The sequence below is a fragment of the Panthera leo genome, chromosome D3, assembly GCF_018350215.1.
Source record: "Panthera leo isolate Ple1 chromosome D3, P.leo_Ple1_pat1.1, whole genome shotgun sequence".
Lineage (NCBI taxonomy): Eukaryota > Metazoa > Chordata > Mammalia > Carnivora > Felidae > Panthera > Panthera leo.
The window spans coordinates 88302045-88309959 of NC_056690.1; the positions used below are offsets into that span (position 1 = coordinate 88302045).

General features: G+C 39.2%; 1 long non-coding RNA gene across 1 annotated transcript; it reads right to left on the reverse strand.

Annotated features, from left to right (window-relative positions):
* Window positions 1-431: 431 nt before the first annotated feature.
* LOC122204164 lies at window positions 432-2251 on the reverse strand. Its single transcript, XR_006195527.1, has 3 exons — window positions 2136-2251; window positions 1957-2056; window positions 432-595 (listed from the first exon to the last, which is right to left on the reverse strand). It is a non-coding gene; the product is annotated as an uncharacterized LOC122204164 (long non-coding RNA).
* Between the last annotated feature and the right edge of the window lie 5664 nt (window positions 2252-7915).

The following is a 7915-nucleotide window of genomic DNA, read 5'->3' on the forward strand; positions in this document are numbered from 1 at the left end:
ATAAATAAATTATATTCCTAAAAAACGTTCGCTGACTAAAAAATTATTTTGGGGGCGCCTGGGTGACTCAGCCAGTTAAGCATCCGGCTCTTGATCTCGGCTCAGGTCTTGACCTCACTGGGTTCCCTGGATCGAGCCCCGGGTCGGGCTCTGCGCTGACACACAGAACCGCCTTAGGATTCTGTGCCTCTTCTTCCCTCTCTCTGCCCCTTCCGAACTTGCACACTCTCTCCAAATAAATAAATAAACTTAAAAATTATTTTATAGTACTGAGATATAAAGTAGAACCAGAAATCTAAGGGAAATAATAAAGACACACACGTGGGCACACATACGTATATGTGCAATGCCAAGAAATTTGTGAGCACATAGAAATTAAGCAAATCAATTTTTTTTTTCATACCATCAGTTTTGTTTCCAACCACATCTGGGTGGAGCAAAGGAAGGATAACGGAGGGGGAGCATGAAGCATTGTGTAACTTATATTAACGAAAGACTTGTACTTTCCGAAGAGGAAAATATATCTTCTGTAATAGCTCAATCCTCTTTTTTTTTTTTCTTTTTCTTTTCTTTTTTTCGTAGCTGGCTAGGTATACTGTAGAGGAAAGAAAAAAAAAATGTGAAACCACCAAATTTCCCACACAAGGCATTAGCCTCAGTCAACCTTAGCCATATTGCTAACCTCCTATATATCTTGCTTCCTTTGTGAGGATTGATTCTTTACTTGTGATATCACGATAATTTCTAAACTTATAATAAGATAGCATGACGGCAGTCTAAAGAATGAATAGATAATATAGCATAAGGAAGCTCTAAATGGAATGATTTTTCAGGGTTTCCTGGGAGATGTCAGCACTAGGTCTTTAAAATAGCATTTTATAATGTCAAAAAAGAGGTTTTTTTTTCCCCCCCCACACTAGTTTTGTCATAGAGTGGCATTAAAAAACAAATTAAAAATGTATGCCGAGCTCGAAAATACTTTTGAATAGCAATTATGTCACTTAGGTGTACCTGCCCATCCATCTGCTTGTCAGAAACCAAACAATGTATTCTTTCAAAGACTTGTCTTTGGATTTCTGCCTCAGGTGCTTACGAAATAATCGCTGACGTTTGAGGATGCGTGCGTTATTTAGGTAATGAAAATGTTAACTCGAAACAATTCTTCCTGCTAAAACGGTTCATGACGATTTTGACACAACTGAGGTTTTGTTACCATTGGTTTCTATAAATTTAATCCGCATCTACGGTTCATTGTTTGGTTTTCCTATACCATGGAGATACTGGGCATGTTATCAGAATTATCAGAATAAACGACTAGAAATCTAAATCAACATCTGCACCCTAAATGACTCAGTGGAATGACACACGACTCGAAATATTTCTTAATATTAGAAACCCAGCAAAGGAGACATCAAATTTGTCAGCAGAACTGCGGAGATGACTCTATCAATAACCCATGGCACTTTTGTATTCCCCATCTGAGGCTATTATACAGCTTTGGATGATAGCCCACTTCAACTTCATCATATGATCCGCTGGGACAGAATCTCATAACTGGCTTTCAACACAGAGGCTTCATATAAAAGGTAATAACCACAGCCAGGCAGTATAGAGAGGGATTATAGGAATGCAGCAGTGTGACCGAAGTTGGGGGAAAAGCAGTTGGACATAAACCTGACAAAAACAGGCCCAGAAGGACGACTTCTTAAATGTTAAAAGCAAAAAAGAAATGGGCATCTTTGAAACACATGCTTTGGAGAGTGTGAAAATGGCGTTCTTTGAGGAGCTCTGGCGACTCGTGTTGAAATGACCTGTACGATTCCCACACGCCTCCCCAAACACACACACACATGCACGATCACCGGGGATGAGAGGAAAAGGTCTCCTCCGACTGTGCCCCCGGCCTGGTCACTGGGTCCATCCACTGTTTCTAAATACACAATTTACGAGACCCACCTCTCAGCATTACATTTCGTTGCCTTCGGGATCTCTCCAGAGAAGCTCCATGCAGTGGTTAAGTCCTTGTTGGCTCAGTGGCTTGTACCAGTCATGAGGGCTGATGGTTAAATTGCAGGAATTTTGTGAGCTAGTTACTAAGTACAGATATCACCAAACAATAAGATATGCAAACTTACAATTAAATACATTATACCCAAACAAAGGCAAGGTGCAAAAATCCTCATTGTTTAATGTTTTAAACCCATTTTGCTATTAAGTATACTCTTGGAACTTCTGATAAATATCTTATGTGTTTTGGGGATTGACTGAAATGACACCCCAGGGTTTATGACTATCAACTTAGGGGCCAAAACAATAGCACTTGTGAGTCACTGGCTCTACTCTGCGACAATAAGGGGTGAAAATGTGTCTATGCCCATAGAACCACTCTATGACCTAATCCATACATCACTGCCCTTGGGGAACGATGTAAGGAACCACCTACATGAGGCACAGACCACAGGAATCAGCCAGGCGTGCAGATGACCACTGGCTGTATTTTCAAAGAAAGTAATTATTGACGAAACCAGATGGAATTCACGTGAAACAGAAATGAAGGCTTGCTTCAATACCAAGTAGACACCCAAAAGTTAAGCTTGCAGAATTTAATAAGCCGGCTTTAATTAAAAGCTAAAGGGTAGCTTTCTCAGGAGTTGATAAATAGTTTGAATTAGTCTTAGTAGATTGACAGTATTAAAAATGGCCTGGAGACTTTGGTAGCATCTCTAGTCCTTAGAAAGATAAATGTTTATTTATCCAAGCACCGTGTGATATTTTGAAATATCACAAGAACAGAAAGTACATTTGGCATTTTTGCTAGTCTAGTCTATGATTCAACAATCATAGTAAATTACTTTCTTATGTTTGATAACTTTGTTTTCACTACAGTTATATTCACATAGTTCACGTTAATAACCATTGTGATTATTAAAATATATATTAGCCCTTTGCCATCTGTAAATACACAAGTCAAATGACTACCGGCCATCATTAAGAAGAAATGTAAAGTTGAATGTGAAACCATAGTACTCGGATTTGTAATACACTTTTTGCAGAATTTAAAAAAAAAAATCATAATTGTTTACCAAACTAGACTACAAAAGTATTTAAGACAATACTAGGGCTAGAAACAGTTTTTCTGTTTATATGATTTTCATGTCGCTTGTATTTTAAGTGCACCACAAAAGATATATTCTTGTGACATTTAAATAAAACATTGTATCTATAGTGTTTGCTACAAAGTTATTACCTCCGAACTGAAAAATGACAGCAATTTAAAGCATGCTTTCTGCTAGACCTAATGCTTTGTATAAGTAATCACGAGGTAAAAAAAAAAAATTGGCTATAAAGGTAGGTAGTGACAATTATTGCCTGAATGTTCACACATTGTTCTTTTGTTTAAATAAGCCGTACTCCTCCCTTACTTGAAAAACAAACTGGCTACATGACTAATGATATGCTACACACACACACACACACACACACACGCACACTAAATTTTAAAAGCATTTCGTTCAAAATGCAAATTTCAGGATACGATAATCCTTTGTGAACTTCAGATTAGAACAATAAAGGAGCAGTCAATCCTTCCTGAGTTCTATGCGGAATGTATGTTTCTGGTTCGTTGGTCAGTTTTTTCACTTCTACTGGGATGTGTCTTACTCACATTTCAAGATAACACAAAAATATTTGAGAACGAATGAAAATAATTACTTAGGTAGGAAAGCTAATATGAAAATAGGTATGAAATACTTGTTTCCTTTGTTCACTTTTTTTTTATTTGAGAGAGAGAGAGAAAGTGAATGAGCAGGGCAGAGGGGAAAAGGGAGAGAGAGAGAAAGAGAGAGAGAGAGAGAGAGAGAGAGAGAGAGAGAGAGAGAAACTTAAGCAGGCTCAATGCTCAGTGCAGAACCCCATGTGGGGTTCAATCCCATGACCCTGGGATCATGACCTGAGCCAAAATCAAGTCTGACTCTCAACAAACTAAGCCACCCAGGCGTTTCTCTGTTCTTCACTTTTGTGGAAAAAAGACTTTAATTGAAATAAATAACTTCCTATCAATCTCTCAGGTTGAGTTCAGTGGATATTCCTGGTATGTCTATCCCATATTCTCTACCTCACAGCCCTAGGTGAAAGCTGGCTGAGAGCCAAGAACTATCCCTCCCTTCCATTGTCTCACCAGCCTTTTCAGGAAAGCAATTAAATACTTATTTTTAAGAATCTCATATCAATACTGTAGCCATAGAAAGAAGAGATAATTCTATCTGAAATCAAATTTTAAATATTTTCAGATAAGTTACATGGTAAGAATTTATATTGGTCTCCTAATAAAAGTAATGTTTTTCCATAATTAAAATGTGGATCTGTTCAAGATCCTCTTTTCCAGAGAAAAGTGTCTGAAATTGGGGAGACCACTAAGAGCAGAAACCTCCCCAAAGCTAAAATAACAAATAATGAAGATAATGACAAATGTGTATTAAATTGCAAATTCCTGGACAGGCCATCCAATTTATTTTCCCTGTAAGATGTTAATCTGTTTAATTCACATGCAAGAGACATGTAAATTGGTGACTCTGTTTTCTATATCATAGTTAAGAGAGAGGCTAGGTAAGAAAAAATAATAGACAAAAATAATGGCTGTTTCAGCAAAATCAGAGTGAATTTGCCAAATTCTGTCGGGCCTGGCTTGGAGCGGTGGTCACAAAGGAACTCAGGAGTTTAATAAGAGCGCTGTTTATTTATTTCATCCCAACAGCACGAGACATGGTGTAGGAACCGAGGGAAGAGGGTTTGATAAACTTCCACCTTCCTTTCTGTCTTGTGCGGTTTCACTGGAAATCACATTAGGAACAAATGTAGATAGGTCTCTCTCTCTCTCTCTCTCTCTCTCTGTGGGAAAAGTCAATGGTTTACATTCTGTGGTTACACAAAGTAAGAAAGATTCATTTCATAATCTACTGGCTTCGAATAACTTTGAAATTCCAAGTGTTTCTCAAGTGTGACCATCCGTTCCTGGGGGCTGAGGACAAAGCTGAAGCCAGAAGGCGCGTCCAAGTTCAGCCGGTGCCCACAGACCACGGGCCGCGGGTCTGCTCCACCAGCCCCCTCGCCTGTGCTCACGTTGTTGGATTTGTAGCGTTAAATAAGTATTTTCTTTTCTATGATCTTCTAAAGCGCCATATGTATTTCAGTATGTATAATTGTGCTTAAATCCACAATTTGTCTGATTACAAATTGGTGCAGACCACTCAATATTCCTGGATGCTCAAATAAATAGCTGCATAAAATCTGCCTCTTTTGTTATGCTACCAAAAAAAGAAACAAATCAGTCACACATATCCTGAAAATACCAGTAACACAAGAAAAATGGAGGATATTTGTTCATTTGTGTGTTCGATCAGAGGAAGGAAACTAAAAAAGAATTTACATCTATATTAACAAACATCTGTTGGGTAGCAAAGAAAAATGTGTGTGATTTTTTTCTGTAAAAAAAAATTTTAATGTTTTGTTTATTTTTGAGACGGAGAGAGAGACACAGCACGAGCAGCAGAGGGAGAGAGAGAGACAGGGAGACACAGAATCCGAAGCAGGTTCCAGGCTCTGAGCTGTCAGCACAGAGCCCGACGCGGGGCTCAATCTCACGGACTGTGAGATCATGACCTGAGCAGAAGTCGGACGCTTCACCGACTGAGCCACCCAGGTGCCCCAACAAAAATACTTTTGATTAGAGATCAATATGCAAAAAAGGAAGTGAGACATTAAATGCATGTAAGCATCCATTCTACCAGTGCCAAGAGAAAATTACGTCTTTCTTAAAACAAATTATGATAGCTAACTGGTCAATGTCAAATAACACAAATCCTGCAAAAGTATTTCTCATCTTGTGATCTTCTCAAGAACATTTTCCTATTTATCTGCCATTCCTTGTAACAATCGCACATAGAAATTCAGTTCACGATTATATATTTAGATGCTTAGAAATAATGGCAAACCAATAGTAGGGCACGCACCACATTCTTATCTTGTCCTCCTAAATACCCGTTCCTACTAAAAAGAACCAGGAATCCTTGTAAGAAAGATCAGTTCCAGAGCTCACACACACACACACACACACACACACACAAATTCAAGAGGAGATTTGTATCTGTCAGAGAACACAAATGTGTTCAAAGGATGTGCAATTGTGAAATTGACACCCCAACCTAACTTGACCACATCTCCTAAGTTTGAGCATGCAAATATGTAAGAAGATTCTGCCATAACCTGTGGATAAAAGAATCCATGTGTCCATGTTGATATCAAGAGTTTGATAGCTGGATAAGAAAGGGAATATTAATAGAGTTTCAAATTATCTTCTTATAAAACTCTTGTTTAATTACAAGGGAGAAACAGAGTAACTTCTCAGCGAAGGTGCCTCATAGAAACCACCTTCAACAAACTGTCAAAATGACCCCAACAAGTACCAGAACAAAAGGACATCTCCTGTGACAAGTGCAAGGCTCCATGCCTCCACTATTCCTGCTAAGAAGCTTAACGGAAATCCAGTCACGAGAGCGCATCTGAGAAACCGGAGCGGAGTGACGTTCTACTTTTTTATTTTTTTTTAATGCTTATTTCTTTTTGAGAGACAGAGACAGAGCATAGCAGGGGAGGGGCAGAGAGAGAGAGAGGGAGACACAGAATCGGAAGCAGGCTCCAGGCTCTGAGCTGTCAGCACAGAGCCCGATGCGAGGCTCGAACTCACGAACTGTGGGATTGTGACCTGAGCCGAAGTCAGATGCTTGACTGACTGAGCCACCCAGGTGCCCCTGGAGTGACATTCTAAAAAGTGGCTGACCTCTAATTTTGAAGATGTCAAGGTCATGAGGTCAAGGAACGGCCAAAGAGTCTTCCAATCTGAGGGAGCCTGAAAAGCAATGGCAAGTAAATGCAGAATTTGATTCTGAACTTGTTCCTTTGCTAAGAAAGACATGGTGGTAAAATTGGTTAAACTTGAATGAGACATGAGGATTATGTGTCACATCAATGTTAATTTCCTAATGGCGATGGTTGAACTGTGCTCGTTTAAGAAAATGCCCTGGTTTGGGGCGCCTGGGTGGCGCAGTCGGTTAAGCGTCCGACTTCAGCCAGGTCACGATCTCGCGGTCCGTGAGTTCGAGCCCCGCGTCAGGCTCTGGGCTGATGGCTCGGAGCCTGGAGCCTGTTTCCGATTCTGTGTCTCCCTCTCTCTCTGCCCCTCCCCCATTCATGCTCTGTCTCTCTCTGTCCCAAAAAATAAATAAAAAACATTGAAAAAAAAATTAAAAAAAAAAAAAAAAAAAAAAAAAAAAAAAAAAAAGAAAATGCCCTGGTTTGTAGGATATATGCAATAAATTGGTTGAGAGTGACAGGGAATCAGCGGGCAAATTACTCTCCAACTGTTCAGGGAAATTTTGTTTTTGTAGTGAAGGTTCGCTTTTCTGTAGTTTCTTGTTTGTTTCAAAATTTAAAAATCATTTAAAAATTTGAATAATGATTTGGTACGACTAGTATATACCAGCAGTATACATTCAATGACAAAAAACAACAACAACAACAACAACAACAAGCATTCAATTCCTCATCCTCTAAAACCTAATGGGGAAAAAAGCAATAAAAATATATGCTACAGAGAAAGATAAGGAAAGTAGCATTATTTTCAGATGAGATTTAAAACATCTCTGGAAAACTGAAAAATGATAGAAGGGTACCCACTGCAACACGGGTCACTGCTAAGCTCGTTGGTGGAGCCCTGGACGTAGACGTTCGGAAAGCCCTGGGACTCGGAAATCCCAGCTACAAATTCGTATTAAAACAGACACCCAACATCAACAAAACTTTAGGCTGCAAACTCATTTAAACGGAAAGTCTGGACGTTAAGCAGCCACACAAATTTCTA